Source organism: Teleopsis dalmanni, chromosome X (genome assembly GCF_002237135.1).
Source record: "Teleopsis dalmanni isolate 2A chromosome X, ASM223713v2, whole genome shotgun sequence".
NCBI classification, from domain to species: domain Eukaryota; kingdom Metazoa; phylum Arthropoda; class Insecta; order Diptera; family Diopsidae; genus Teleopsis; species Teleopsis dalmanni.
Genome location: NC_051848.1, coordinates 96,518,196 through 96,526,089, shown reverse-complemented (window position 1 = coordinate 96,526,089; position 7,894 = coordinate 96,518,196). Strand labels below are relative to the sequence as shown.

Below are 7,894 nucleotides of genomic sequence, written 5' to 3'. Positions count from 1 at the left end.
GGCAATTCTCAGACTTCTCCAAATGCAACACTGGTAATTAAAAAACCAAAAAAAAAAAATAAAAAAATAAACAGATACAAAAATAAAATTAATTAGGAAAAAAAAGTGTGTAATTCGAGAGCAACTAAATGAAAAAGGACTCCATGATTAAGAACGCCTTTGATTGCAAAGGTCATAAATGGCTGCCTCGAAAAAAAATTGCTTTAATTTAATATTTTTTTTTTAATGGGTTTAAGGAAAGGTAAGCAAAGTAGGTTAACACAAGCGAAAACTTGTATAATTTATTCAAATCACACTTTTAGTAAAAGAATAAAAGAGATAATAATAAGTGAAATAAGCGTTTGTAGCCCATTTCGACAAGAGCGGAGAAAAAAAGGCAATAAAGGGGAGAAACGTAGTTGAATGGAAAAAATGATATAACCAAATAATTGAAGAACTAAGGAGCATAACGTTTTTAGATTGAAGCACAACTTGCTTTTAAGCTGAATAGTCTGTTAAGCTATCATCTTCCTGAATTTGCATAAAACACAAATGAATTTTTTTCAACAAGCTTTTGGATTTTTCCTCCTACCCTGTAAGATTTTCAACAAAAGAAGGAGCAAAAATATACACATTGGAAATTATTTCAATCTCAAGATTGAAAAAATAAATTTTTATCAAAAATTAGGTACTGCAAGGTGTAGGTCACATTGTGTTTAGCAATCATTTTGGTATTAGACGTACGTCAATCAAGACGTAGCAAAAATAGAAATAAGCAAAGGTCAATATTAAAAAACAAAAACCTATTTTTATAGATAATTTCTTTAACTTTTTACTTTTAAAAATTATTTTATTTTAATTCTCTAAGTATAAAAAAATTTTCTTTTTTCAACAATTTTCAACAATAGCAACATAGTGAGTTCTTCGAATTCTACCTGCTACTTAGTTCTTCGAAGTTTAGTTCATTAAAATGTAACTATGAGTTTATACTTAGGTTGTACTAGTAACTACAATCTCTATTCAATTTTTCTGAAATTTATTTTTCTGTAGAAGTTGCTTGAAATTCTACGAAATTGCCAAAAGGCAAATTCATGTTATCTCAAAAGTATTCAACTTAAAATTTACATTTCAGGGAATTTGATAGGCACCATATGACTTAAAAACGGAATGCTTTTTTCCTTAAAGGTAATTGTATGAGTCATCTCACATTGTTAAAAAAATTCTCTGTATTACTCAAACCATATACATTTTTTTGGTTTAAAATCATAGATTTAGTACCAAAAGTTTCAATTTGAAAAGAGAAAAAAATTTGGTGCGTCTTTTCCTGATAATTGCATTGCATTTTGAATGAATCAATCAAAACTAATGGAATGTATTACATAGTTGGAAAAAATGGCTTCTAGGAAACTTTTCTCCATACCGTCCTTTTAATACAACGATAATCTTACATGCAATTCACTCTTAGTTTTTTTAATTAATCTCGCTTTCCAAGATAATTAATGATCGTTTTACTAAACATGTCTCAAAATACTCAAAATACTCAATAACCATTTGGTCGTCCCACTGTTGTCGTTTCTATCGCTCTGTAGTGCCAATTTGTTTACATTGTGATCTTGGTCAAATATGGTCTTGGCCAAAGACGTCCTTCTTTAATTTCTCGAAACCAATGTTTTATATGACAAACAATATTCTCGATTCATTCTCCCTTTTAAAAAAATTTAACCAATCTTCGGTAATAACATGAAATCAATTTACATTACTAGTTTTTAATAGATATTTCAAGTATAAATGGCAATTAATTAATAATTAATTTAATTAATTAATTAATTAAAAGGTAAAATTACTGCAACTAGTTAGCAAATATTTTGAATGTCATCACATTTTGATCTGCATTAAATATGATATCAAGAGTATTGTCAATATCGTCTTAATATCAGATCACCAATGTATTATAGCAAGTTTGTTTATAAATATAGCTGCAGCTGCTCAACTAATAGTCTAAAAGCTATCAAATATTGATGTAAATACTATATTAAAGCACACAATTTAACCTTAGACAAAGATTAGGACACCAAATTAGTGTTACTGCCAAAAGTCACAGAAGAAACACAGAGAGTCAACGGCCAATATAAATCAAACAATGCTCCAGAGCTGAAGGTATAACAGACTTCTTGATTTAAAATGACCACAAATATATGAAATAGTCACATACGGAACAGATGTCGAAAGTGACTAGCAAATTTAAGGATATTATACTCGTGAATACCTTCTTTAAAATACACTACTTTGTCTTGCTACTGTGCATACTTTTACATGAAAAAAATTAAATTCGTCAATATCTATGTTGATTTATACCAGCAAATCTATCTAACTTTTATATGCAGGCAAGACTCTATCTGAAACTTAATTAATTTTTAGGTGAACTTTAAGACCACCTAAGCAGAATAGTGCAAACATATATAAGAAACATCATTGGGTAATATCAGAGTGGACTTAATTTTGGCAAATTGATCATTTTTTAGATCTTCACATAATGGCTGGCAAAGATATGAAATTTTGCAGACTTTATAAACTTTAAGACCACCTATAACAGCTTAGCCAGACTTAAATAATACAAGTCTATGAGAAAACATTTTTAGCATATAATGCTGTGGACTTACTATAAGAAAATCAACAATTTATCATATCTTTGTATATAGACAGGTGTATATCCGAAAATTTATGAACTTAATAGACCTTAAGGCTGCCTTAGACAGCATAGCCGGAATTAAACAATACAAAGCCACTGAAGATATATTTTTGGCCAACACAAAATTAGATTTTTATCAGGTTTTCATATGTAGGCAAAATTTTAATGACTTTATGCATTTCAAGGCTTCCCATAAAACCTTACATTGTCAGGGCAAAATTATGCAAGTCCATTGGAAAAGTATTTCTTACAAATACAACAATTTGTCACATATTTGTCATCAATTTATCACATATTCACATGTGTACAGAAAAGTGTTTAGTATTTTATGGACCTTAGAGACTTCAAGCCTGTCTATGAGAGCATATCCAAAATAGGATTATATAAAGCCATGATATAATTCATGTTTTATTTTTCTATAATTTTTCTTCAAGAAGATAACTCATGTATTTACTACATATGGAAAAGAAAATAAATAATAATTTAATTTCACAAATACACAAAGAAACTAACTCCTTTTTCAGATTTAATAATGATTTATTGGTTTCATCTTGTTTATTATTGCTCTCCCCCAATTTAACTATTAAAAATCAAACTTGAACCCACAAAACATCTATCCATGTTTCGTTTGAGATCTCGACACAATCTGGTATACTTTATACTGCCAACTCGTAAGTTTAGTGGTTTAAATATTAACAAAGCTTAAGCAACCCGAGATGATGATGGTTTCTGTGCTCTTGGCGATGCTGTGGAATTATTCAAAAACCAATGCAACCATGACGAGACTGGGAAAAGGAATACTCAAAAAGCAAATAAGCAAATGCATTATACGATCGAATGGGCAAATAAACTGAAAACTTGAAACTGACATTTTTATGCCAAATTATCTACAAATGTGAAGCTGTTCAGGAAGAAGAAAATGCTTAAGAAATATTTCTATTTTGCGTTGAAAAGTAACATGACAACGTCTCCTTTGCAGTAGCAGGATTCAAATTGAATTTATTGCAACATTAGATTTGTAGCATTCAATAATGGTAGATACAAGACTTTTTATTGAAGGAAAATGTTAGAAGAATTTGTACTGAATAAAGTAGAACTTCAAGTTATTTGAGTAGACAATGAAATAACCCATATTTAAATGAAATTTAAAAAGTTATATATAGAAAATATAGAAAAAATATTAATTTTTTTATTATTTCAAAATTTAATATTAGTTTTAAGTGAATTAAAATTTATCACATGTTTTCTAAATAACTATTTGGTTTAAATATAATTTATTGCCTAGTCTATGTCACAAATGCCACCACATTTTACGGAACTTGGTTAAGCTTTAAGAAAATAAGGACGTTTTTTATATATAATGACATTATTTAAAATAATTTGAATTTAATTTAAGTTGACCTTGCAAAGACAAAGCCTGTGTTTACTAACAATGAAACAATCCAGCAATTCTACAGCCTCACTGCAATGTGAGCTGCAAAATATAATAAAAATACGCATTGTGTACCCGCATTACGGCATCCAAAATAATTGAAAAGAGCACAATGTGTTAACACTTTAAGTGGAAAACTTTTTAACTTGGAACAAAAAAAAATCATAACATTTATTTTAATATATGACGTATTTAGTGCAGAATCAAATATGGACTAATAAGAGCACATTTTTAACAAAAATTCACAGTCACATTGTTATTAAGTATCTGTGAGATATTGATACTGGCTTGATCATGTCATGAGAATGGATGAAGACGCTCCAACGAAAAAGGTGTTTGAAGCAGTATTTGGCGGAAGAAGACGTAGAGGTAGACCGTTTCTCCGGTGGAGTGATCAAGTTGAGGGAGCACTAGCTGAAATTGATGTACGAGATTGGAGAAGGCGCGCACGCAGCAGAGGCACCTGGGGAGACATGCTGCGTCAGCTCGAAACTCGGTAACGGGTTATTATGGCCAAAATAAGTAAGTAAGAGATGTTAATATCGTCAAAGTATCAGGAATTAATCGACGAAAAAGATTTTGGTCTTCATTAAGCAAAGTAAAAGTCCGCATTTGGGTTGGTTAAGAATAAAGTGAGAATATATATATTCTTATTGTATAGTATATTCTATACCTTCAATTAAGCTTTAACACATTTCTTACTCATTAAGCTGTAACAATCAGTTATTCCCTCTCTACCTCTTCAGGTGCCTTTGTTACGTGCGATTTATCTGTAAATTTTATATGAGAAAATTAAAAAACAGAATGTTCCGTGTAGCTACTTATGCATTAAGTTTATAATATATAAGAATTTACATTTAAATTTATCACCACAGAGCAAGTTAAAGCTTGAGTAGATTCATTATTAAATACATTTAGTTAATTTTAAGACAGAACATGGCCAAGAAAATTACTTATTATATTTCAAATAGAAAATGATTATAAAAAAATAATAAAATTAATAAAGTTTTACAAAAATTACGTTACTCCAGTGTTGAACATTAAGCTCAGTTAGTGCTCCCTCAACTTTGATTACACCATTTGATACAGTTTTCCCCTCATACACAGTTTAGATATTTTTTAGCATCTATCCTTACGTTTTGATCATGACAATAAAGTCACTAGATTTTATTGTCGTGATGGAGCTTGAACTGCTTGTGTTTGTTTACTATGATTCTGTAGTCATCACCAACTTATACAGCACAAAAGATTTCAAGAGAAACAGTTCTGTCGAAAACTTCTAGTACTACTTAATCATTCTATTATAGCATCCATGTTTGTGCTCTATATAAAAGCATAGGTAGCATTTGCGATAAATAAAGTGTAAATTTTGTCGGTTCACAGTCCAATTGCTTCCTAACCCCACAGTGTTACCCATTGACGATGGTAATTTATGCACAGGTAGGACAAATGACCAATTAAGATTTGTTGCTAGGGATATTGCTTTGCATTCCACTCGTCTATTGAGCCCATAGTATTATATATATATTTTTCCCCTATAACACATTACTGTTATATTCGTACTCAGAAAGTAAGCAATGTAAAAAAATTTTCTTTGAATTGATTGTATTTGCATTTTCCATTAAATAAGTAAATACTTAAGTACAATAGCTTTTAAGAAATTCTCGCTTCAAACAATGAAAGTCTCTTAAATGTTAGACGATTTTTAACAACTGCAAAAATTTTAAGTGATTCCACCGGTTCAGTCGTGAAGTTCACAAAGTTCAATTGTTTTATTTTCCAAAAAATAGGAAAACACTAAATTTCCATTATTTTCTCACAGTTTCATTCCATTCAGTGACTTTTTCCCCCCAATTTTAAGGTACGCGGCGTTACCTCGTTTAAGTGCCAATTTCGGTTATTATTGTTTGTTTTTTAACTTAAAAAAGCACACCAAATGCGGTTGATAAAAATTTGTGAAAATTTCTTTTCATTACTTTTCTTTTTTTTTTGTGAATTTATTCTATTTTCACTAATAATTGAAACGAAAAGGACTGCACTTCGCAATGCTGTTTGCAAATGTTGCACAAATTGTTTCAAGGATTTTTTTGATTTGCACTTGCATTTTGATTATTTTTACTTAAATCAAATTTAATTTTAAAAATGCACATAGGAAAAAATATAACAAAATTATTTCTGTTAGTGCTTACAAATTTATCTAGCAGATATATTTAAATATTCTAATGACTAACATCACCCCTTCGTTGCAGTTGCAGTTGCAGATTTACAAAATAAAAAATCTGAATTTTTTATTTAAACTCAAAATAAAATGGTGACATAGTGAAAATTATAAATATATCTAGAAAATCCAAATAAAAAATATTTAACAGCCATTTTATGTGTACTGACAAATTCATTTTAATTAAATACTAAATGCAATTTTGTGAAAATGTTGAAAAAATATTGTACATGAAAATAATTATATTATTATTTTAAACTTTGTTAGTATTATTGAATTTTTTGTTAAAAACTAATTTTTATTAGTTCTAAAATGCTTTTAAAAATTTAGCTATTATATATTTAGTCTCATATATGTGTAGTGTATTTTATTCAATATCAAAATAATCCAATATAATAGCCATTCAGTATATATTGATGTAAATAGTAAACACTTTTAAACTAAAATAAGCATATTTGTGTTTCTAAATGCATTCTATTTAGTATATACAAAGATTTACTAAATAGATACATTAATATGGATTGATGGTAAATATGCAAAAAAAAAAATGCAGATATAATTTGATATTTATCAAAGCCACATTGGAAAGATCAGAACAATTATACATTTACAAATTAGAATTATATTACAATTATACAAAAATTAATTTAAGATTAATAAGTAATTTATTATAGGTATATTATTATATACTATATTTAAAACATGAATTAGACTAATCTTCATTATGATTAATATAAATATATGTAAAGAAAATTAAAGGCTATAACATAATAATAGGAAAAGTCTAGGCAATAATGACGTTACTAATAAAATTTTAAAGAAACCGCTTTATAAAACATTGATTTATATATAGGAAACGATTTAATACTCCTATCAGATTTAAATATATTCAACCTGCAAATCTAGAATATACTTGAAATCGACAGAATATACTTAAGTTCAGATGATACAAAAACTAAGATAACTTAAAAGTTAAATGATCCACTTCAGGGATGTAGACTGTTTAGTATGTAGTCGGAGCCCAGTATGTGGCCCGGAGCCCAGAATACCATTGGCGTACAGCATGACGGCAGCCTATTTCTATAAGTGGATAATCTCACTCTATGTTGAAACTCATGTTGCCTGAACCGTGGTCCAGGGAAGCGATAAAAGTGTTTAGCTATTCGCGGAGCACTCTAAGCTGGCTGACCTCACTAATTACTGGACATGGCAACTTCAAGTATCACCTCAAAAAGATAACTCTTGCTGAGGAACACACTTGCAGACTATGTCTAGAAGAAAAGGAGACAGCGGTGCATATATTGTGCCAATGTCCAGCACTGGCAAGTAGGAGGAAGACTGTCTTGGGACAGCATTGGGTTGGTGACGACTTGGCAGGAAACCTCAAGCTAAATGAGATGCTTGCATTAACAAAAGATGTAGTTATGCGAACGGAAGCCACTCTAGCTTTAACTCAATAACAACATCCGAGAATCGAAGGACGAAAAAGGACCCAAGTCGTTTCGTGGTCTACTTCGACTAATCCTTCACTTCAGTGGGGCCACTTGTTGGACAGTGCGCTGTCCCAACGTATATA

At 29.7% G+C, this 7,894-nt stretch overlaps 1 protein-coding gene across 1 annotated transcript in view; it reads right to left on the bottom strand.

Annotated features, from left to right (window-relative positions):
* LOC119688742 (UPF0598 protein CG30010-like) overlaps positions 1 to 7,894 on the bottom strand; it is an 18,651-nt gene that overhangs the window by 10,182 nt on the left and 575 nt on the right. The window lies entirely within an intron of this gene.